A 26,066-nucleotide genomic window follows, 5' to 3' on the forward strand; every position below is an offset into this window, starting at 1 on the left:
TCCAGTTTGGGTGAAAAAATATTTGCTGAGATTTCTGGAGATTCGTAATTTTGGGAAGCCTGGCAACCCCTTTCCATGAAAGTGTATCTCGCCAGTCACTGCTTAGGGCTACATCAAGAGGAAACAAAACATAGAGATAGAACGTGAAACTACTTTATTGTGTCAAGTTTCAAGAAGCTAGCACAAACCGAGTTGGATTTAGAGTTCCAAATACATCTATCAATATAGGAGAAAACAGAGTGAAACCTAAAAATTCAAACTGTTACTGGAAACGAACGCTTCAACATAGAAGAACGAAATTTGGGGAACCAAGTCGCCTTAGTGTACTGATCATTACCTGAAAGTATCATCCAGTTTGGGTGAAAAAATATTTGCTGAGATTTCTGGAGATTCGTATATTTGGGTAGCCTGGCAACCCCTTTCCATGAAAGTGTTTCTCGCCAGTCACTGTTAGGGCTACATCAAGAGGAAACAAAACATAGAGATAGAACGTGAAACTACTTTATTGTGTCAAGTTTCAAGAAGCTAGCACAAACCGTGTTGGATTTAGAGTTCCAAATACATCTATCAATATAGGAGAAAACAGAGTGAAACCTAAAAATTCAAACTGTTACTGGAAACGAACGCTTCAACATAGAAGAACGAAATTTGGGGAACCAAGTCGCCTTAGTGTACTGATCATTACCTGAAAGTATCATCCAGTTTGGGTGAAAAAATATTTGCTGAGATTTCTGGAGATTTGTAATTTTAGGAAGCTTGGCAACCCCTTTCCATGAAAGTGTTTCTCCTCAGTCACTGCTTGGGGCTACATCAAGAGGAAACAAAACATAGAGATAGAACGTGAAACTACTTTATTGTGTCAAGTTTCAAGAAGCTAGCACAAACCGTGTTGGATTTAGAGTTCCAAATACATCTATCAATATAGGAGAAAACAGAGTGAAACCTAAAAATTCAAACTGTTACTGGAAACGAACGCTTCAACGTAGAAGAACGAAATTTGGGGAACCAAATCACCTTAGTGTACTGATCATTACCTGAAAGTATCATCCTGTTTGGGTGAAAAAATATTTGCTGAGATTTCTGGAGATTCGTATATTTGGGAAGCCTGGCAACCCCTTTCCATGAAAGTGTTTCTCGCCAGTCACTGTTAGGGCTACATCAAGAGGAAACAAAACATAGAGATAGAACGTGAAACTACTTTATTGTGTCAAGTTTCAAGAAGCTAGCACAAACCGTGTTGGATTTAGAGTTCCAAATACATCTATCAATATAGGAGAAAACAGAGTGAAACCTAAAAATTCAAACTGTTACTGGAAACGAACGCTTCAACATAGAAGAACGAAATTTGGGGACCCAAGTCGCCTTAGTGTACTGATCATTACCTGAAAGTATCATCCAGTTTGGGTGAAAAAATATTTGCTGAGATTTCTGGAGATTTGTAATTTTAGGAAGCTTGGCAACCCCTTTCCATGAAAGTGTTTCTCCTCAGTCACTGCTTGGGGCTACATCAAGAGGAAACAAAACATAGAGATAGAACGTGAAATTACTTTATTGTGTCAAGTTTCAAGAAGCTAGCACAAACCGTGTTGGATTTGGAGTTCCAAATACATCTATCAATATAGGAGAAAACAGAGTGAAACCTAAAAATTCAAACTGTTACTGGAAACGAACGCTTCAACATAGAAGAACGACATTTGGGGAACCAAGTCGCCTTAGTGTACTGATCATTACCTGAAAGTATCATCCAGATTGGGTGAAAAAATATTTGCTGAGATTTCTGGAGATTCGTAATTTTGGAAAGCCACCCCTTTCCATGAAAGTGTTTATCGCCAGTCACTGCTTAGGGCTACATCAAGAGGAAACAAAACATAGAGATAGAACGTGAAACTACTTTATTGTGTCAAGTTTCAAGAAGCTAGCACAAACCGTGTTGGATTTAGAGTTCCAAATACATCTATCAATATAGGAGAAAACAGAGTGAAACCTAAAAATTCAAACTGTTACTGGAAACGAACGCTTCAACATAGAAGAACGACATTTGGGGAACCAAGTCGCCTTAGTGTACTGATCATTACCTGAAAGTATCATCCTGTTTGGGTGAAAAAATATTTCCTGAGATTTCTGGAGATTCGTATATTTGGGAAGCCTGGCAACCCCTTTCCATGAAAGTGTTTCTCGCCAGTCACAGTTAGGGCTACATCAAGAGGAAACAAAACATAGAGATAGAACGTGAAACTACTTTATTGTTTCAAGTTTCAAGAAGCTAGCACAAACCGTGTTGGATTTAGAGTTCCAAATACATCTATCAACATAGGAGAAAACAGAGTGAAACCTAAAAATTCAAACTGTTACTGGAAACGAACGCTTCAACATAGAAGAACGAAATTTGGGGAACCAAGTCGCCTTAGTGTACTGATCATTACCTGAAAGTATCATCCTGTTTGGGTGAAAAAATATTTCCTGAGATTTCTGGAGATTCGTATATTTGGGAAGCCTGGCAACCCCTTTCCATGAAAGTGTTTCTCGCCAGTCACTGTTAGGGCTACATCAAGAGGAAACAAAACATAGAGATAGAACGTGAAACTGCTTTATTGTGTCAAGTTTCAAGAAGCTAGCACAAACCGTGTTGGATTTAGAGTTCCAAAAACATCTATCAATATAGGAGAAAACAGAGTGAAACCTAAAAATCCAAACTGTTACTGGAAACGAACGCTTCAACATAGAAGAACGACATTTGGGGAACCAAGTCGCCTTAGTGTACTGATCATTACCTGAAAGTATCATCCAGTTTGGGTGAAAAAATATTTGCTGAGATTTCTGGAGATTCGTAATTTTGGAAAGCCACCCCTTTCCATGAAAGTGTTTATCGCCAGTCACTGCTTAGGGCTACATCAAGAGGAAACAAAACATAGAGATAGAACGTGAAACTACTTTATTGTGTCAAGTTTCAAGAAGCTAGCACAAACCGTGTTGGATTTAGAGTTCCAAATACATCTATCAATATAGGAGAAAACAGAGTGAAACCTAAAAATTCAAACTGTTACTGGAAACGAACGCTTCAACATAGAAGAACGAAATTTGGGGAACCAAGTCGCCTTAGTGTACTGATCATTACCTGAAAGTATCATCCAGTTTGGGTGAAAAAATATTTGCTGAGATTTCTGGAGATTCGTATATTTGGGTAGCCTGGCAACCCCTTTCCATGAAAGTGTTTCTCGCCAGTCACTGTTAGGGCTACATCAAGAGGAAACAAAACATAGAGATAGAACGTGAAACTACTTTATTGTGTCAAGTTTCAAGAAGCTAGCACAAACCGTGTTGGATTTAGAGTTCCAAATACATCTATCAATATAGGAGAAAACAGAGTGAAACCTAAAAATTCAAACTGTTACTGGAAACGAACGCTTCAACATAGAAGAACGAAATTTGGGGAACCAAGTCGCCTTAGTGTACTGATCATTACCTGAAAGTATCATCCAGTTTGGGTGAAAAAATATTTGCTGAGATTTCTGGAGATTTGTAATTTTAGGAAGCTTGGCAACCCCTTTCCATGAAAGTGTTTCTCCTCAGTCACTGCTTGGGGCTACATCAAGAGGAAACAAAACATAGAGATAGAACGTGAAACTACTTTATTGTGTCAAGTTTCAAGAAGCTAGCACAAACCGTGTTGGATTTAGAGTTCCAAATACATCTATCAATATAGGAGAAAACAGAGTGAAACCTAAAAATTCAAACTGTTACTGGAAACGAACGCTTCAACGTAGAAGAACGAAATTTGGGGAACCAAATCACCTTAGTGTACTGATCATTACCTGAAAGTATCATCCTGTTTGGGTGAAAAAATATTTGCTGAGATTTCTGGAGATTCGTATATTTGGGAAGCCTGGCAACCCCTTTCCATGAAAGTGTTTCTCGCCAGTCACTGTTAGGGCTACATCAAGAGGAAACAAAACATAGAGATAGAACGTGAAACTACTTTATTGTGTCAAGTTTCAAGAAGCTAGCACAAACCGTGTTGGATTTAGAGTTCCAAATACATCTATCAATATAGGAGAAAACAGAGTGAAACCTAAAAATTCAAACTGTTACTGGAAACGAACGCTTCAACATAGAAGAACGAAATTTGGGGACCCAAGTCGCCTTAGTGTACTGATCATTACCTGAAAGTATCATCCAGTTTGGGTGAAAAAATATTTGCTGAGATTTCTGGAGATTTGTAATTTTAGGAAGCTTGGCAACCCCTTTCCATGAAAGTGTTTCTCCTCAGTCACTGCTTGGGGCTACATCAAGAGGAAACAAAACATAGAGATAGAACGTGAAATTACTTTATTGTGTCAAGTTTCAAGAAGCTAGCACAAACCGTGTTGGATTTGGAGTTCCAAATACATCTATCAATATAGGAGAAAACAGAGTGAAACCTAAAAATTCAAACTGTTACTGGAAACGAACGCTTCAACATAGAAGAACGACATTTGGGGAACCAAGTCGCCTTAGTGTACTGATCATTACCTGAAAGTATCATCCAGATTGGGTGAAAAAATATTTGCTGAGATTTCTGGAGATTCGTAATTTTGGAAAGCCACCCCTTTCCATGAAAGTGTTTATCGCCAGTCACTGCTTAGGGCTACATCAAGAGGAAACAAAACATAGAGATAGAACGTGAAACTACTTTATTGTGTCAAGTTTCAAGAAGCTAGCACAAACCGTGTTGGATTTAGAGTTCCAAATACATCTATCAATATAGGAGAAAACAGAGTGAAACCTAAAAATTCAAACTGTTACTGGAAACGAACGCTTCAACATAGAAGAACGACATTTGGGGAACCAAGTCGCCTTAGTGTACTGATCATTACCTGAAAGTATCATCCTGTTTGGGTGAAAAAATATTTCCTGAGATTTCTGGAGATTCGTATATTTGGGAAGCCTGGCAACCCCTTTCCATGAAAGTGTTTCTCGCCAGTCACAGTTAGGGCTACATCAAGAGGAAACAAAACATAGAGATAGAACGTGAAACTACTTTATTGTTTCAAGTTTCAAGAAGCTAGCACAAACCGTGTTGGATTTAGAGTTCCAAATACATCTATCAACATAGGAGAAAACAGAGTGAAACCTAAAAATTCAAACTGTTACTGGAAACGAACGCTTCAACATAGAAGAACGAAATTTGGGGAACCAAGTCGCCTTAGTGTACTGATCATTACCTGAAAGTATCATCCTGTTTGGGTGAAAAAATATTTCCTGAGATTTCTGGAGATTCGTATATTTGGGAAGCCTGGCAACCCCTTTCCATGAAAGTGTTTCTCGCCAGTCACTGTTAGGGCTACATCAAGAGGAAACAAAACATAGAGATAGAACGTGAAACTGCTTTATTGTGTCAAGTTTCAAGAAGCTAGCACAAACCGTGTTGGATTTAGAGTTCCAAAAACATCTATCAATATAGGAGAAAACAGAGTGAAACCTAAAAATCCAAACTGTTACTGGAAACGAACGCTTCAACATAGAAGAACGACATTTGGGGAACCAAGTCGCCTTAGTGTACTGATCATTACCTGAAAGTATCATCCAGTTTGGGTGAAAAAATATTTGCTGAGATTTCTGGAGATTCGTAATTTTGGAAAGCCACCCCTTTCCATGAAAGTGTTTATCGCCAGTCACTGCTTAGGGCTACATCAAGAGGAAACAAAACATAGAGATAGAACGTGAAACTACTTTATTGTGTCAAGTTTCAAGAAGCTAGCACAAACCGTGTTGGATTTAGAGTTCCAAATACATCTATCAATATAGGAGAAAACAGAGTGAAACCTAAAAATTCAAACTGTTACTGGAAACGAACGCTTCAACATAGAAGAACGAAATTTGGGGAACCAAGTCGCCTTAGTGTACTGATCATTACCTGAAAGTATCATCCTGTTTGGGTGAAAAAATATTTGCTGAGATTTCTGGAGATTCGTATATTTGGGAAGCCTGGCAACCCCTTTCCATGAAAGTGTTTCTCGCCAGTCACTGTTAGGGCTACATCAAGAGGAAACAAAACATAGAGATAGAACGTGAAACTACTTTATTATGTCAAGTTTCAAGAAGCTAGCACAAACCGTGTTGGATTTGGAGTTCCAAATACATCTATCAATATAGGAGAAAACAGAGTGTAACCTAAAAATTCAAACTGTTACTGGAAACGAACGCTTCAACATAGAAGAACGACATTTGGGGAACCAAGTCGCCTTAGTGTACTGATCATTACCTGAAAGTATCATCCAGTTTGGGTGAAAAAATATTTGCTGAGATTTCTGAAGATTCGTAATTTTGGGAAGCCTGGCAACCCCTTTCCATGAAAGTGTTTCTCGCCAGTCACTGCTTAGGGCTACATCAAGAGGAAACAAAACATAGAGATAGAACGTGAAACTGCTTTATTGTGTCAAGTTTCAAGAAGCTAGCACAAACCGTGTTGGATTTAGAGTTCCAAATACATCTATCAATATAGGAGAAAACAGAGTGAAACCTAAAAATTCAAACTGTTACTGGAAACGAACGCTTCAACATAGAAGAACGACATTTGGGGAACCAAGTCGCCTTAGTGTACTGATCATTACCTGAAAGTATCATCCAGTTTGGGTGAAAAAATATTTGCTGAGATTTCTGGAGATTCGTAATTTTGGGAAGCCTGGCAACCCCTTTCCATGAAAGTGTATCTCGCCAGTCACTGCTTAGGGCTACATCAAGAGGAAACAAAACATAGAGATAGAACGTGAAACTGCTTTATTGTGTCAAGTTTCAAGAAGCTAGCACAAACCGTGTTGGATTTAGAGTTCCAAATACATCTATCAATATAGGAGAAAACAGAGTGAAACCTAAAAATTCAAACTGTTACTGGAAACGAACGCTTCAACATAGAAGAACGAAATTTGGGGAACCAAGTCGCCTTAGTGTACTGATCATTACCTGAAAGTATCATCCTGTTTGGGTGAAAAAATATTTGCTGAGATTTCTGGAGATTCGTATATTTGGGAAGCCTGGCAACCCCTTTCCATGAAAGTGTTTCTCGCCAGTCACTGCTTGGGGCTACATCAAGAGGAAACAAAACATAGAGATAGAACGTGAAACTGCTTTATTGTGTCAAGTTTCAAGAAGCTAGCACAAACCGTGTTGGATTTAGAGTTCCAAATACATCTATCAATATAGGAGAAAACAGAGTGAAACCTAAAAATTCAAACTGTTACTTGAAACGAACGCTTCAACATAGAAGAACGAAATTTGGGGAACCAAGTCGCGTTAGTGTAGTGATCATTACCTGAAAGTATCATCCAGTTTGGGTGAAAAAATATTTGCTGAGATTTCTGGAGATTCGTAATTTTGGGAAGCCTGGCAACCCCTTTCCATGAAAGTGTTTCTCGCCAGTCACTGCTTAGGGCTACATCAAGAGGAAACAAAACATAGAGATAGAACGTGAAACTACTTTATTGTGTCAAGTTTCAAGAAGCTAGCACAAACCGTGTTGGATTTAGAGTTCCAAATACATCTATCAATATAGGAGAAAACAGAGTGAAACCTAAAAATTCAAACTGTTACTGGAAACGAACGCTTCAACATAGAAGAACGACATTTGGGGAACCAAGTCGCCTTAGTGCACTGATCATTACCTGAAAGTATCATCCAGTTTGGGTGAAAAAATATTTGCTGAGATTTCTGGAGATTCGTAATTTTGGGAAGCCTGGCAACCCCTTTCCATGAAAGTGTTTCTCGCCAGTCACTGCTTAGGGCTACATCAAGAGGAAACAAAACATAGAGATAGAACGTGAAACTGCTTTATTGTGTCAAGTTTCAAGAAGCTAGCACAAACCGTGTTGGATTTAGAGTTCCAAATACATCTATCAATATAGGAGAAAACAGAGTGAAACCTAAAAATTCAAACTGTTACTGGAAACGAACGCTTCAACATAGAAGAACGAAATTTGGGGAACCAAGTCGCGTTAGTGTAGTGATCATTACCTGAAAGTATCATCCAGTTTGGGTGAAAAAATATTTGCTGAGATTTCTGCAGATTCGTAATTTTGGGAAGCCTGGCAACCCCTTTCCTTGAAAGTGTATCTCGCCAGTCATTGCTTAGGGCTACATCAAGAGGAAACAAAACATAGAGATAGAACGTGAAACTACTTTATTGTGTCAAGTTTCAAGAAGCTAGCACAAACCGTGTTGGATTTAGAGTTCCAAATACATCTATCAATATAGGAGAAAACAGAGTGAAACCTAAAAATTCAAACTGTTACTGGAAACGAACGCTTCAACATAGAAGAACGAAATTTGGGGAACCAAGTCGCCTTAGTGTACTGATCATTACCTGAAAGTATCATCCTGTTTGGGTGAAAAAATATTTGCTGAGATTTCTGGAGATTCGTATATTTGGGAAGCCTGGCAACCCCTTTCCATGAAAGTGTTTCTCGCCAGTCACTGTTAGGGCTACATCAAGAGGAAACAAAACATAGAGATAGAACGTGAAACTACTTTATTGTGTCAAGTTTCAAGAAGCTAGCACAAACCGTGTTGGATTTAGAGTTCCAAATACATCTATCAATATAGGAGAAAACAGAGTGAAACCTAAAAATTCAAACTGTTACTGGAAACGAACGCTTCAACATAGAAGAACGACATTTGGGGAACCAAGTCGCCTTAGTGCACTGATCATTACCTGAAAGTATCATCCAGTTTGGGTGAAAAAATATTTGCTGAGATTTCTGGAGATTCGTAATTTTGGGAAGCCTGGCAACCCCTTTCCATGAAAGTGTTTCTCGCCAGTCACTGCTTAGGGCTACATCAAGAGGAAACAAAACATAGAGATAGAACGTGAAACTGCTTTATTGTGTCAAGTTTCAAGAAGCTAGCACAAACCGTGTTGGATTTAGAGTTCCAAATACATCTATCAATATAGGAGAAAACAGAGTGAAACCTAAAAATTCAAACTGTTACTGGAAACGAACGCTTCAACATAGAAGAACGAAATTTGGGGAACCAAGTCGCGTTAGTGTAGTGATCATTACCTGAAAGTATCATCCAGTTTGGGTGAAAAAATATTTGCTGAGATTTCTGGAGATTCGTAATTTTGGGAAGCCTGGCAACCCCTTTCCTTGAAAGTGTATCTCGCCAGTCATTGCTTAGGGCTACATCAAGAGGAAACAAAACATAGAGATAGAACGTGAAACTACTTTATTGTGTCAAGTTTAAAGAAGCTAGCACAAACCGTGTTGGATTTAGAGTTCCAAATACATCTATCAATATAGGAGAAAACAGAGTGAAACCTAAAAATTCAAACTGTTACTGGAAACGAACGCTTCAACATAGAAGAACGAAATTTGGGGAACCAAGTCGCCTTAGTGTACTGATCATTACCTGAAAGTATCATCCTGTTTGGGTGAAAAAATATTTGCTGAGATTTCTGGAGATTCGTATATTTGGGAAGCCTGGCAACCCCTTTCCATGAAAGTGTTTCTCGCCAGTCACTGTTAGGGCTACATCAAGAGGAAACAAAACATAGAGATAGAACGTGAAACTACTTTATTGTGTCAAGTTTCAAGAAGCTAGCACAAACCGTGTTGGATTTAGAGTTCCAAATACATCTATCAATATAGGAGAAAACAGAGTGAAACCTAAAAATTCAAACTGTTACTGGAAACGATCGCTTCAACATAGAAGAACGAAATTTGGGGACCCAAGTCGCCTTAGTGTACTGATCATTACCTGAAAGTATCATCCAGTTTGGGTGAAAAAATATTTGCTGAGATTTCTGGAGATTTGTAATTTTAGGAAGCTTGGCAACCCCTTTCCATGAAAGTGTTTCTCCTCAGTCACTGCTTGGGGCTACATCAAGAGGAAACAAAACATAGAGATAGAACGTGAAATTACTTTATTGTGTCAAGTTTCAAGAAGCTAGCACAAACCGTGTTGGATTTAGAGTTCCAAATACATCTATCAATATAGGAGAAAACAGAGTGAAACCTAAAAATTCAAACTGTTACTGGAAACGAACGCTTCAACATAGAAGAACGACATTTGGGGAACCAAGTTGCCTTAGTGTACTGATCATTACCTGAAAGTATCATCCAGTTTGGGTGAAAAAATATTTGCCTAGATTTCTGGAGATTCGTAATTTTGGAAAGCCACCCCTTTCCATGAAAGTGTTTATCGCCAGTCACTGCTTAGGGCTACATCAAGAGGAAACAAAACATAGAGATAGAACGTGAAACTACTTTATTGTGTCAAGTTTCAAGAAGCTAGCACAAACCGTGTTGGATTTAGAGTTCCAAATACATCTATCAATATAGGAGAAAACAGAGTGAAACCTAAAAATTCAAACTGTTACTGGAAACGAACGCTTCAACATAGAAGAACGAAATTTGGGGAACCAAGTCGCCTTAGTGTACTGATCATTACCTGAAAGTATCATCCTGTTTGGGTGAAAAAATATTTGCTGAGATTTCTGGAGATTCGTATATTTGGGAAGCCTGGCAACCCCTTTCCATGAAAGTGTTTCTCGCCAGTCACTGTTAGGGCTACATCAAGAGGAAACAAAACATGGAGATAGAACGTGAAACTACTTTATTGTGTCAAGTTTCAAGAAGCTAGCACAAACCGTGTTGGATTTGGAGTTCCAAATACATCTATCAATATAGGAGAAAACAGAGCGAAACCTAAAAATTCAAACTGTTACTGGAAACGAACGCTTCAACATAGAAGAACGAAATTTGGGGAACCAAGTCGCCTTAGTGTACTGATCATTACCTGAAAGTATCATCCAGTTTGGGTGAAAAAATATTTGCTGAGATTTCTGGAGATTTGTAATTTTAGGAAGCTTGGCAACCCCTTTCCATGAAAGTGTTTCTCCTCAGTCACTGCTTGGGGCTACATCAAGAGGAAACAAAACATAGAGATAGAACGTGAAATTACTTTATTGTGTCAAGTTTCAAGAAGCTAGCACAAACCGTGTTGGATTTAGAGTTCCAAATACATCTATCAATATAGGAGAAAACAGAGTGAAACCTAAAAATTCAAACTGTTACTGGAAACGAACGCTTCAACATAGAAGAACGAAATTTGGGGAACCAAGTCGCCTTAGTGTACTGATCATTACCTGAAAGTATCATCCTGTTTGGGTGAAAAAATATTTGCTGAGATTTCTGGAGATTCGTATATTTGGGAAGCCTGGCAACCCCTTTCCATGAAAGTGTTTCTCGCCAGTCACTGCTTGGGGCTACATCAAGAGGAAACAAAACATAGAGATAGAACGTGAAACTGCTTTATTGTGTCAAGTTTCAAGAAGCTAGCACAAACCGTGTTGGATTTAGAGTTCCAAATACATCTATCAATATAGGAGAAAACAGAGTGAAACCTAAAAATTCAAACTGTTACTTGAAACGAACGCTTCAACATAGAAGAACGAAATTTGGGGAACCAAGTCGCGTTAGTGTAGTGATCATTACCTGAAAGTATCATCCAGTTTGGGTGAAAAAATATTTGCTGAGATTTCTGGAGATTCGTAATTTTGGGAAGCCTGGCAACCCCTTTCCATGAAAGTGTTTCTCGCCAGTCACTGCTTAGGGCTACATCAAGAGGAAACAAAACATAGAGATAGAACGTGAAACTACTTTATTGTGTCAAGTTTCAAGAAGCTAGCACAAACCGTGTTGGATTTAGAGTTCCAAATACATCTATCAATATAGGAGAAAACAGAGTGAAACCTAAAAATTCAAACTGTTACTGGAAACGAACGCTTCAACATAGAAGAACGACATTTGGGGAACCAAGTCGCCTTAGTGCACTGATCATTACCTGAAAGTATCATCCAGTTTGGGTGAAAAAATATTTGCTGAGATTTCTGGAGATTCGTAATTTTGGGAAGCCTGGCAACCCCTTTCCTTGAAAGTGTATCTCGCCAGTCATTGCTTAGGGCTACATCAAGAGGAAACAAAACATAGAGATAGAACGTGAAACTACTTTATTGTGTCAAGTTTCAAGAAGCTAGCACAAACCGTGTTGGATTTAGAGTTCCAAATACATCTATCAATATAGGAGAAAACAGAGTGAAACCTAAAAATTCAAACTGTTACTGGAAACGAACGCTTCAACATAGAAGAACGACATTTGGGGAACCAAGTCGCCTTAGTGTACTGATCATTACCTGAAAGTATCATCCTGTTTGGTTGAAAAAATATTTGCTGAGATTTCTGGAGATTCGTATATTTGGGAAGCCTGGCAACCCCTTTCCATGAAAGTGTTTCTCGCCAGTCACTGTTAGGGCTACATCAAGAGGAAACAAAACATAGAGATAGAACGTGAAACTACTTTATTGTGTCAAGTTTCAAGAAGCTAGCACAAACCGTGTTGGATTTAGAGTTCCAAATACATCTATCAATATAGGAGAAAACAGAGTGAAACCTAAAAATTCAAACTGTTACTGGAAACGATCGCTTCAACATAGAAGAACGAAATTTGGGGAACCAAGTCGCCTTAGTGTACTGATCATTACCTGAAAGTATCATCCAGTTTGGGTGAAAAAATATTTGCTGAGATTTCTGGAGATTTGTAATTTTAGGAAGCTTGGCAACCCCTTTCCATGAAAGTGTTTCTCCTCAGTCACTGCTTGGGGCTACATCAAGAGGAAACAAAACATAGAGATAGAACGTGAAATTACTTTATTGTGTCAAGTTTCAAGAAGCTAGCACAAACCGTGTTGGATTTAGAGTTCCAAATACATCTATCAATATAGGAGAAAACAGAGTGAAACCTAAAAATTCAAACTGTTACTGGAAACGAACGCTTCAACATAGAAGAACGACATTTGGGGAACCAAGTTGCCTTAGTGTACTGATCATTACCTGAAAGTATCATCCAGTTTGGGTGAAAAAATATTTGCCTAGATTTCTGGAGATTCGTAATTTTGGAAAGCCACCCCTTTCCATGAAAGTGTTTATCGCCAGTCACTGCTTAGGGCTACATCAAGAGGAAACAAAACATAGAGATAGGACGTGAAACTACTTTATTGTGTCAAGTTTCAAGAAGCTAGCACAAACCGTGTTGGATTTAGAGTTCCAAATACATCTATCAATATAGGAGAAAACAGAGTGAAACCTAAAAATTCAAACTGTTACTGGAAACGAACGCTTCAACATAGAAGAACGAAATTTGGGGAACCAAGTCGCCTTAGTGTACTGATCATTACCTGAAAGTATCATCCTGTTTGGGTGAAAAAATATTTGCTGAGATTTCTGGAGATTCGTATATTTGGGAAGCCTGGCAACCCCTTTCCATGAAAGTGTTTCTCGCCAGTCACTGTTAGGGCTACATCAAGAGGAAACAAAACATGGAGATAGAACGTGAAACTACTTTATTGTGTCAAGTTTCAAGAAGCTAGCACAAACCGTGTTGGATTTGGAGTTCCAAATACATCTATCAATATAGGAGAAAACAGAGCGAAACCTAAAAATTCAAACTGTTACTGGAAACGAACGCTTCAACATAGAAGAACGAAATTTGGGGAACCAAGTCGCCTTAGTGTACTGATCATTACCTGAAAGTATCATCCAGTTTGGGTGAAAAAATATTTGCTGAGATTTCTGGAGATTTGTAATTTTAGGAAGCTTGGCAACCCCTTTCCATGAAAGTGTTTCTCCTCATTCACTGCTTGGGGCTACATCAAGAGGAAACAAAACATAGAGATAGAACGTGAAATTACTTTATTGTGTCAAGTTTCAAGAAGCTAGCACAAACCGTGTTGGATTTAGAGTTCCAAATACATCTATCAATATAGGAGAAAACAGAGTGAAACCTAAAAATTCAAACTGTTACTGGAAACGAACGCTTCAACATAGAAGAACGACATTTGGGGAACCAAGTCGCCTTAGTGTACTGATCATTACCTGAAAGTATCATCCAGTTTGGGTGAAAAAATATTTGCTGAGATTTCTGGAGATTCGTAATTTTGGGAAGCCTGGCAACCCCTTTCCATGAAAGTGTTTCTCGCCAGTCACTGCTTAGGGCTACATCAAGAGGAAACAAAACATAGAGATAGAACGTGAAATTACTTTATTGTGTCAAGTTTCAAGAAGCTAGCACAAACCGTGTTGGATTTAGAGTTCCAAATACATCTATCAATATAGGAGAAAACAGAGTGAAACCTAAAAATTCAAACTGTTACTGGAAACGAACGCTTCAACATAGAAGAACGAAATTTGGGGAACCAAGTCGCGTTAGTGTACTGATCATTACCTGAAAGTATCATCCAGTTTGGGTGAAAAAATATTTGCTGAGATTTCTGGAGATTCGTAATTTTGGGAAGCCTGGCAACCCCTTTCCATGAAAGTGTTTCTCGCCAGTCACTGCTTAGGGCTACATCAAGAGGAAACAAAACATAGAGATAGAACGTGAAACTACTTTATTGTGTCAAGTTTCAAGAAGCTAGCAAAAACCGTGTTGGATTTAGAGTTCCAAATACATCTATCAATATAGGAGAAAACAGAGTGAAACCTAAAAATTCAAACTGTTACTGGAAACGAACGCTTCAACATAGAAGAACGAAATTTGGGGAACCAAGTCGCCTTAGTGTACTGATCATTACCTGAAAGTATCATCCTGTTTGGGTGAAAAAATATTTCCTGAGATTTCTGGAGATTCGTATATTTGGGAAGCCTGGCAACCCCTTTCCATGAAAGTGTTTCTCGCCAGTCACAGTTAGGGCTACATCAAGAGGAAACAAAACATAGAGATAGAACGTGAAACTACTTTATTGTGTCAAGTTTCAAGAAGCTAGCACAAACCGTGTTGGATTTAGAGTTCCAAATACATCTATCAATATAGGAGAAAACAGAGTGAAACCTAAAAATTCAAACTGTTACTGGAAACGAACGCTTCAACATAGAAGAACGACATTTGGGGAACCAAGTCGCCTTAGTGTACTGATCATTACCTGAAAGTATCATCCTGTTTGGGTGAAAAAATATTTCCTGAGATTTCTGGAGATTCGTATATTTGGGAAGCCTGGCAACCCCTTTCCATGAAAGTGTTTCTTGCCAGTCACAGTTAGGGCTACATCAAGAGGAAACAAAACATAGAGATAGAACGTGAAACTACTTTATTGTTTCAAGTTTCAAGAAGCTAGCACAAACCGTGTTGGATTTAGAGTTCCAAATACATCTATCAATATAGGAGAAAACAGAGTGAAACCTAAAAATTCAAACTGTTACTGGAAACGAACGCTTCAACATAGAAGAACGAAATTTGGGGAACCAAGTCGCCTTAGTGTACTGATCATTACCTGAAAGTATCATCCTGTTTGGGTGAAAAAATATTTCCTGAGATTTCTGGAGATTCGTATATTTGGGAAGCCTGGCAACCCCTTTCCATGAAAGTGTTTCTCGCCAGTCACTGTTAGGGCTACATCAAGAGGAAACAAAACATAGAGATAGAACGTGTAACTGCTTTATTGTGTCAAGTTTCAAGAAGCTAGCACAAACCGTGTTGGATTTAGAGTTCCAAATACATCTATCAATATAGGAGAAAACAGAGTGAAACCTAAAAATCCAAACTGTTACTGGAAACGAACGCTTCAACATAGAAGAACGACATTTGGGGAACCAAGTCGCCTTAGTGTACTGATCATTACCTGAAAGTATCATCCAGTTTGGGTGAAAAAATATTTGCTGAGATTTCTGGAGATTCGTAATTTGGAAAGCCACCCCTTTCCATGAAAGTGTTTATCGCCGGTCACTGCTTAGGGCTACATCAAGAGGAAACAAAACATAGAGATAGAACGTGAAACTACTTTATTGTGTCAAGTTTCAAGAAGCTAGCACAAACCGTGTTGGATTTAGAGTTCCAAATACATCTATCAATATAGGAGAAAACAGAGTGAAACCTAAAAATTCAAACTGTTACTGGAAACGAACGCTTCAACATAGAAGAACGAAATTTGGGGAACCAAGTCGCCTTAGTGTACTGATCATTACCTGAAAGTATCATCCTGTTTGGGTGAAAAAATATTTGCTGAGATTTCTGGAGATTCGTATATTTGGGAAGCCTGGCAACCCCTTTCCATGAAAGTGTTTCTCGCCAGTCACTGTTAGGGCTACATCAAGAGGAAACAAAACATAGAGATAGAACGTGAAACTACTTTATTATGTCAAGTTTCAAGAAGCTAGCACAAACCGTGTTGGATTTGGAGTTCCAAATACATCTATCAATATAGGAGAAAACAGAGTGAAACCTAAAAATTCAAACTGTTACTGGAAACGAACGCTTCAACATAGAAGAACGACATTTGGGGAACCAAGTCGCCTTAGTGTACTGATCATTACCTGAAAGTATCATCCAGTTTGGGTGAAAAAATATTTGCTGAGATTTCTGGAGATTCGTAATTTTGGGAAGCCTGGCAACCCCTTTCCATGAAAGTGTTTCTCGCCAGTCACTGCTTAGGGCTACATCAAGAGGAAACAAAACATAGAGATAGAACGTGAAATTACTTTATTGTGTCAAGTTTCAAGAAGCTAGCACAAACCGTGTTGGATTTAGAGTTCCAAATACATCTATCAATATAGGAGAAAACAGAGTGAAACCTAAAAATTCAAACTGTTACTGGAAACGAACGCTTCAACATAGAAGAACGAAATTTGGGGAACCAAGTCGCGTTAGTGTACTGATCATTACCTGAAAGTATCATCCAGTTTGGGTGAAAAAATATTTGCTGAGATTTCTGGAGATTCGTAATTTTGGGAAGCCTGGCAACCCCTTTCCATGAAAGTGTTTCTCGCCAGTCACTGCTTAGGGCTACATCAAGAGGAAACAAAACATAGAGATAGAACGTGAAACTACTTTATTGTGTCAAGTTTCAAGAAGCTAGCAAAAACCGTGTTGGATTTAGAGTTCCAAATACATCTATCAATATAGGAGAAAACAGAGTGAAACCTAAAAATTCAAACTGTTACTGGAAACGAACGCTTCAACATAGAAGAACGAAATTTGGGGAACCAAGTCGCCTTAGTGTACTGATCATTACCTGAAAGTATCATCCTGTTTGGGTGAAAAAATATTTCCTGAGATTTCTGGAGATTCGTATATTTGGGAAGCCTGGCAACCCCTTTCCATGAAAGTGTTTCTCGCCAGTCACAGTTAGGGCTACATCAAGAGGAAACAAAACATAGAGATAGAACGTGAAACTACTTTATTGTGTCAAGTTTCAAGAAGCTAGCACAAACCGTGTTGGATTTAGAGTTCCAAATACATCTATCAATATAGGAGAAAACAGAGTGAAACCTAAAAATTCAAACTGTTACTGGAAACGAACGCTTCAACATAGAAGAACGACATTTGGGGAACCAAGTCGCCTTAGTGTACTGATCATTACCTGAAAGTATCATCCTGTTTGGGTGAAAAAATATTTCCTGAGATTTCTGGAGATTCGTATATTTGGGAAGCCTGGCAACCCCTTTCCATGAAAGTGTTTCTTGCCAGTCACAGTTAGGGCTACATCAAGAGGAAACAAAACATAGAGATAGAACGTGAAACTACTTTATTGTTTCAAGTTTCAAGAAGCTAGCACAAACCGTGTTGGATTTAGAGTTCCAAATACATCTATCAATATAGGAGAAAACAGAGTGAAACCTAAAAATTCAAACTGTTACTGGAAACGAACGCTTCAACATAGAAGAACGAAATTTGGGGAACCAAGTCGCCTTAGTGTACTGATCATTACCTGAAAGTATCATCCTGTTTGGGTGAAAAAATATTTCCTGAGATTTCTGGAGATTCGTATATTTGGGAAGCCTGGCAACCCCTTTCCATGAAAGTGTTTCTCGCCAGTCACTGTTAGGGCTACATCAAGAGGAAACAAAACATAGAGATAGAACGTGTAACTGCTTTATTGTGTCAAGTTTCAAGAAGCTAGCACAAACCGTGTTGGATTTAGAGTTCCAAATACATCTATCAATATAGGAGAAAACAGAGTGAAACCTAAAAATCCAAACTGTTACTGGAAACGAACGCTTCAACATAGAAGAACGACATTTGGGGAACCAAGTCGCCTTAGTGTACTGATCATTACCTGAAAGTATCATCCAGTTTGGGTGAAAAAATATTTGCTGAGATTTCTGGAGATTCGTAATTTGGAAAGCCACCCCTTTCCATGAAAGTGTTTATCGCCGGTCACTGCTTAGGGCTACATCAAGAGGAAACAAAACATAGAGATAGAACGTGAAACTACTTTATTGTGTCAAGTTTCAAGAAGCTAGCACAAACCGTGTTGGATTTAGAGTTCCAAATACATCTATCAATATAGGAGAAAACAGAGTGAAACCTAAAAATTCAAACTGTTACTGGAAACGAACGCTTCAACATAGAAGAACGAAATTTGGGGAACCAAGTCGCCTTAGTGTACTGATCATTACCTGAAAGTATCATCCTGTTTGGGTGAAAAAATATTTGCTGAGATTTCTGGAGATTCGTATATTTGGGAAGCCTGGCAACCCCTTTCCATGAAAGTGTTTCTCGCCAGTCACTGTTAGGGCTACATCAAGAGGAAACAAAACATAGAGATAGAACGTGAAACTACTTTATTATGTCAAGTTTCAAGAAGCTAGCACAAACCGTGTTGGATTTGGAGTTCCAAATACATCTATCAATATAGGAGAAAACAGAGTGAAACCTAAAAATTCAAACTGTTACTGGAAACGAACGCTTCAACATAGAAGAACGACATTTGGGGAACCAAGTCGCCTTAGTGTACTGATCATTACCTGAAAGTATCATCCAGTTTGGGTGAAAAAATATTTGCTGAGATTTCTGGAGATTTGTAATTTTAGGAAGCTTGGCAACCCCTTTCCATGAAAGTGTTTCTCCTCAGTCACTGCTTGGGGCTACATCAAGAGGAAACAAAACATAGATATAGAACGTGAAACTGCTTTATTGTGTCAAGTTTCAAGAAGCTAGCACAAACCGTGTTGGATTTAGAGTTCCAAATACATCTATCAATATAGGAGAAAACAGAGTGAAACCTAAAAATTCAAACTGTTACTGGAAACGAACGCTTCAACATAGGAGAACGAAATTTGGGGAACCAAGTCGCGTTAGTGTAGTGATCATTACCTGAAAGTATCATCCAGTTTGGGTGAAAAAATATTTGCTGAGATTTCTGGAGATTCGTAATTTTGGGAAGCCTGGCAACCCCTTTCCATGAAAGTGTTTCTCGCCAGTCACTGCTTAGGGCTACATCAAGAGGAAACAAAACATAGAGATAGAACGTGAAACTACTTTATTGTGTCAAGTTTCAAGAAGCTAGCACAAACCGTGTTGGATTTAGAGTTCCAAATACATCTATCAATATAGGAGAAAACAGAGTGAAACCTAAAAATTCAAACTGTTACTGGAAACGAACGCTTCAACATAGAAGAACGACATTTGGGGAACCAAGTCGCCTTAGTGCACTGATCATTACCTGAAAGTATCATCCAGTTTGGGTGAAAAAATATTTGCTGAGATTTCTGGAGATTCGTAATTTTGGGAAGCCTGGCAACCCCTTTCCATGAAAGTGTTTCTCCTCAGTCACTGCTTGGGGCTACATCAGGAGGAAATAAAACATAGAGATAGAACGTGAAATTACTTTATTGTGTCAAGTTTCAAGAAGCTAGCACAAACCGTGTTGGATTTACAGTTCCAAATACATCTATCAATATAGGGGAAAACAGAGTGAAACCTAAAAATTCAAACTGTTACTGGAAACGAACGCTTCAACATAGAAGAACGACATTTGGGGAACCAAGTCGCCTTAGTGTACTGATCATTACCTGAAAGTATCATCCAGTTTGGGTGAAAAAATATTTGCTGAGATTTCTGGAGATTCGTAATTTTGGGAAGCCTGGCAACCCCTTTCCATGAAAGTGTTTCTCGCCAGTCACTGCTTAGGGCTACATCAAGAGGAAACAAAACATAGAGACAGAACGTGAAACTGCTTTATTGTGTCAAGTTTCAAGAAGCTAGCACAAACCGTGTTGGATTTAGAGTTCCAAATACATCTATCAATATAGGAGAAAACAGAGTGAAACCTAAAAATTCAAACTGTTACTGGAAACGAACGCTTCAACATAGAAGAACGAAATTTGGGGAACCAAGTCGCGTTAGTGTAGTGATCGTTACCTGAAAGTATCATCCAGTTTGGGTGAAAAAATATTTGCTGAGATTTCTGGAGATTCGTAATTTTGGGAAGCCTCGCAACCCCTTTCCATGAAAGTGTTTCTCGCCAGTCACTGCATAGGGCTACATCAATAGGAAACAAAACATAGAGATAGAACGTGAAACTACTTTATTGTGTCAAGTTTCAAGAAGCTAGCACAAACCGTGTTGGATTTAGAGTTCCAAATACATCTATCAATATAGGAGAAAACAGAGTGAAACCTAAAAATTCAAACTGTTACTGGAAACGAACGCTTCAACATAGAAGAACGAAATTTGGGGAACCAAGTCGCCTTAGTGTACTGATCATTACCTGAAAGTATCATCCTGTTTGGGTGAAAAAATATTTCCTGAGATTTCTGGAGATTCGTATATTTGGGAAGCCTGGCAACCCCTTTCCATGAAAGTGTTTCTCGCCAGTCACTGTTAGGGCTACATCAAGAGGAAACAAAACATAGAGATAGAACGTGAAACTGCTTTATTGTGTCAAGTTTCAAGAAGCTAGCACAAACCGTGTTGGATTTAGAGTTCCAAATACATCTATCAATATAGGAGAAAACAGAGTGAAACCTAAAAATCCAAACTGTTACTGGAAACGAACGCTTCAACATAGAAGAACGACATTTGGGGAACCAAGTTGCCTTAGTGTACTGATCATTACCTGAAAGTATCATCCAGTTTGGGTGAAAAAATATTTGCTGAGATTTCTGGAGATTCGTAATTTTGGAAAGCCACCCCTTTCCATGAAAGTGTTTATCGCCGGTCACTGCTTAGGGCTACATCAAGAGGAAACAAAACATAGAGATAGAACGTGAAACTACTTTATTGTGTCAAGTTTCAAGAAGCTAGCACAAACCGTGTTGGATTTAGAGTTCCAAATACATCTATCAATATAGGAGAAAACAGAGTGAAACCTAAAAATTCAAACTGTTACTGGAAACGAACGCTTCAACATAGAAGAACGAAATTTGGGGAACCAAGTCGCCTTAGTGTACTGATCATTACCTGAAAGTATCATCCTGTTTGGGTGAAAAAATATTTGCTGAGATTTCTGGAGATTCGTATATTTGGGAAGCCTGGCAACCCCTTTCCATGAAAGTGTTTCTCGCCAGTCACTGTTAGGGCTACATCAAGAGGAAACAAAACGTAGAGATAGAACGTGAAACTACTTTATTATGTCAAGTTTCAAGAAGCTAGCACAAACCGTGTTGGATTTGGAGTTCCAAATACATCTATCAATATAGGAGAAAACAGAGTGAAACCTAAAAATTCAAACTGTTACTGGAAACGAACGCTTCAACATAGAAGAACGACATTTGGGGAACCAAGTCGCCTTAGTGTACTGATCATTACCTGAAAGTATCATCCAGTTTGGGTGAAAAAATATTTGCTGAGATTTCTGGAGATTTGTAATTTTAGGAAGCTTGGCAACCCCTTTCCATGAAAGTGTTTCTCCTCAGTCACTGCTTGGGGCTACATCAAGAGGAAACAAAACATAGAGATAGAACGTGAAATTACTTTATTGTGTCAAGTTTCAAGAAGCTAGCACAAACCGTGTTGGATTTAGAGTTCCAAATACATCTATCAATATAGGAGAAAACAGAGTGAAACCTATAAATTCAAACTGTTACTGGAAACGAACGCTTCAACATAGAAGAACGACATTTGGGGAACCAAGTCGCGTTAGTGTAGTGATCATTACCTGAAAGTATCATCCAGTTTGGGTGAAAAAATATTTGCTGAGATTTCTGGAGATTTGTAATTTTAGGAAGCTTGGCAACCCCTTTCCATGAAAGTGTTTCTCCTCAGTCACTGCTTGGGGCTACATCAAGAGGAAACAAAACATAGATATAGAACGTGAAACTGCTTTATTGTGTCAAGTTTCAAGAAGCTAGCACAAACCGTGTTGGATTTAGAGTTCCAAATACATCTATCAATATAGGAGAAAACAGAGTGAAACCTAAAAATTCAAACTGTTACTGGAAACGAACGCTTCAACATAGGAGAACGAAATTTGGGGAACCAAGTCGCGTTAGTGTAGTGATCATTACCTGAAAGTATCATCCAGTTTGGGTGAAAAAATATTTGCTGAGATTTCTGGAGATTCGTAATTTTGGGAAGCCTGGCAACCCCTTTCCATGAAAGTGTTTCTCGCCAGTCACTGCTTAGGGCTACATCAAGAGGAAACAAAACATAGAGATAGAACGTGAAACTACTTTATTGTGTCAAGTTTCAAGAAGCTAGCACAAACCGTGTTGGATTTAGAGTTCCAAATACATCTATCAATATAGGAGAAAACAGAGTGAAACCTAAAAATTCAAACTGTTACTGGAAACGAACGCTTCAACATAGAAGAACGACATTTGGGGAACCAAGTCGCCTTAGTGCACTGATCATTACCTGAAAGTATCATCCAGTTTGGGTGAAAAAATATTTGCTGAGATTTCTGGAGATTCGTAATTTTGGGAAGCCTGGCAACCCCTTTCCATGAAAGTGTTTCTCGCCAGTCACTGCTTAGGGCTACATCAAGAGGAAACAAAACATAGAGATAGAACGTGAAACTGCTTTATTGTGTCAAGTTTCAAGAAGCTAGCACAAACCGTGTTGGATTTAGAGTTCCAAATACATCTATCAATATAGGAGAAAACAGAGTGAAACCTAAAAATTCAAACTGTTACTGGAAACGAACGCTTCAACATAGAAGAACGAAATTTGGGGAACCAAGTCGCGTTAGTGTAGTGATCGTTACCTGAAAGTATCATCCAGTTTGGGTGAAAAAATATTTGCTGAGATTTCTGGAGATTCGTAATTTTGGGAAGCCTCGCAACCCCTTTCCATGAAAGTGTTTCTCGCCAGTCACTGCATAGGGCTACATCAATAGGAAACAAAACATAGAGATAGAACGTGAAACTACTTTATTGTGTCAAGTTTCAAGAAGCTAGCACAAACCGTGTTGGATTTAGAGTTCCAAATACATCTATCAATATAGGAGAAAACAGAGTGAAACCTAAAAATTCAAACTGTTACTGGAAACGAACGCTTCAACATAGAAGAACGAAATTTGGGGAACCAAGTCGCCTTAGTGTACTGATCATTACCTGAAAGTATCATCCTGTTTCGGTGAAAAAATATTTGCTGAGATTTCTGGAGATTCGTATATTTGGGAAGCCTGGCAACCCCTTTCCATGAAAGTGTTTCTCGCCAGTCACTGTTAGGGCTACATCAAGAGGAAACAAAACATAGAGATAGAACGTGAAACTACTTTATTGTGTCAAGTTTCAAGAAGCTAGCACAAACCGTGTTGGATTTAGAGTTCCAAATACACCTATCAATATAGGAGAAAACAGAGTGAAACCTAAAAATTCAAACTGTTACTGGAAACGAACGCTTCAACATAGAAGAACGACATTAGGGCAACCAAGTCGCGTTAGTGTAGTGATCATTACCTGAAAGTATCATCCAGTTTGGGTGAAAAAATATTTGCTGAGATTTCTGGAGATTTGTAATTTTAGGAAGCTTGGCAAACCCTTTCCATGAAAGTGTTTCTCCTCAGTCACTGCTTGGGGCTACATCAAGAGGAAACAAAACATAGAGATAGAACGTGAAACTGCTTTATTGTGTCAAGTTTCAAGAGGCTAGCACAAACCGTGTTGGATTTAGAGTTCCAAATACATCTATCAATATAGGAGAAAACAGAGTGAAACCTAAAAATTCAAACTGTTACTGGAAACGAACGCTTCAACATAGGAGAACGAAATTTGGGGAACCAAGTCGCGTTAGTGTAGTGATCATTACCTGAAAGTATCATCCAGTTTGGGTGAAAAAATATTTGCTGAGATTTCTGGAGATTCGTAATTTTGGGAAGCCTGGCAACCCCTTTCCATGAAAGTGTTTCTCGCCAGTCACTGCTTAGGGCTACATCAAGAGGAAACAAAACATAGAGATAGAACGTGAAACTACTTTATTGTGTCAAGTTTCAAGAAGCTAGCACAAACCGTGTTGGATTTAGAGTTCCAAATACATCTATCAATATAGGAGAAAACAGAGTGAAACCTAAAAATTCAAACTGTTACTGGAAACGAACGCTTCAACATAGAAGAACGAAATTTGGGGAACCAAGTCGCCTTAGTGTACTGATCATTACCTGAAAGTATCATCCAGTTTGGGTGAAAAAATATTTCCTGAGATTTCTGGAGATTCGTATATTTGGGAAGCCTGGCAACCCCTTTCCATGAAAGTGTTTCTCGCCAGTCACTGTTAGGGCTACATCAAGAGGAAACAAAACATAGAGATAGAACGTGAAACTACTTTATTGTGTCAAGTTTCAAGAAGCTAGCACAAACCGTGTTGGATTTAGAGTTCCAAATACATCTATCAATATAGGAGAAAACAGAGTGAAACCTAAAAATTCAAACTGTTACTGGAAACGAACGCTTCAACATAGGAGAACGAAATTTGGGGAACCAAGTCGCGTTAGTGTAGTGATCATTACCTGAAAGTATCATCCAGTTTGGGTGAAAAAATATTTGCTGAGATTTCTGGAGATTCGTAATTTTGGGAAGCCTGGCAACCCCTTTCCATGAAAGTGTTTCTCGCCAGTCACTGCTTAGGGCTACATCAAGAGGAAACAAAACATAGAGATAGAACGTGAAACTACTTTATTGTGTCAAGTTTCAAGAAGCTAGCACAAACCGTGTTGGATTTAGAGTTCCAAATACATCTATCAATATAGGAGAAAACAGAGTGAAACCTAAAAATTCAAACTGTTACTGGAAACGAACGCTTCAACATAGAAGAACGAAATTTGGGGAACCAAGTCGCCTTAGTGTACTGATCATTACCTGAAAGTATCATCCAGTTTGGGTGAAAAAATATTTGCTGAGATTTCTGGAGATTCGTATATTTGGGAAGCCTGGCAACCCCTTTCCATGAAAGTGTTTCTCGCCAGTCACTGTTAGGGCTACATCAAGAGGAAACAAAACATAGAGATAGAACGTGAAACTACTTTATTGTGTCAAGTTTCAAGAAGCTAGCACAAACCGTGTTGGATTTAGAGTTCCAAATACATCTATCAATATAGGAGAAAACAGAGTGAAACCTAAAAATTCAAACTGTTACTGGAAACGAACGCTTCAACATAGAAGAACGACATTTGGGGAACCAAGTCGCGTTAGTGTAGTGATCATTACCTGAAAGTATCATCCAGTTTGGGTGAAAAAATATTTGCTGAGATTTCTGGAGATTTGTAATTTTAGGAAGCTTGGCAACCCCTTTCCATGAAAGTGTTTCTCCTCAGTAACTGCTTGGGGCTACATCAAGAGGAAACAAAACATAGAGATAGAACGTGAAACTGCTTTATTGTGTCAAGTTTCAAGAAGCTAGCACAAACCGTGTTGGATTTAGAGTTCCAAATACATCTATCAATATAGGAGAAAACAGAGTGAAACCTAAAAATTCAAACTGTTACTGGAAACGAACGCTTCAACATAGGAGAACGAAATTTGGGGAACCAAGTCGCGTTAGTGTAGTGATCATTACCTGAAAGTATCATCCAGTTTGGGTGAAAAAATATTTGCTGAGATTTCTGGAGATTCGTAATTTTGGGAAGCCTGGCAACCCCTTTCCATTAAAGTGTTTCTCGCCAGTCACTGCTTAGGGCTACATCAAGAGGAAACAAAACATAGAGATAGAACGTGAAACTACTTTATTGTGTCAAGTTTCAAGAAGCTAGCACAAACCGTGTTGGATTTAGAGTTCCAAATACATCTATCAATATAGGAGAAAACAGAGTGAAACCTAAAAATTCAAACTGTTACTGGAAACGAACGCTTCAACATAGAAGAACGACATTTGGGGAACCAAGT

The sequence above is a fragment of the Spermophilus citellus genome (genome assembly GCF_964194105.1).
Source record: "Spermophilus citellus genome assembly, chromosome: 7".
Classification (NCBI taxonomy): domain Eukaryota; kingdom Metazoa; phylum Chordata; class Mammalia; order Rodentia; family Sciuridae; genus Spermophilus; species Spermophilus citellus.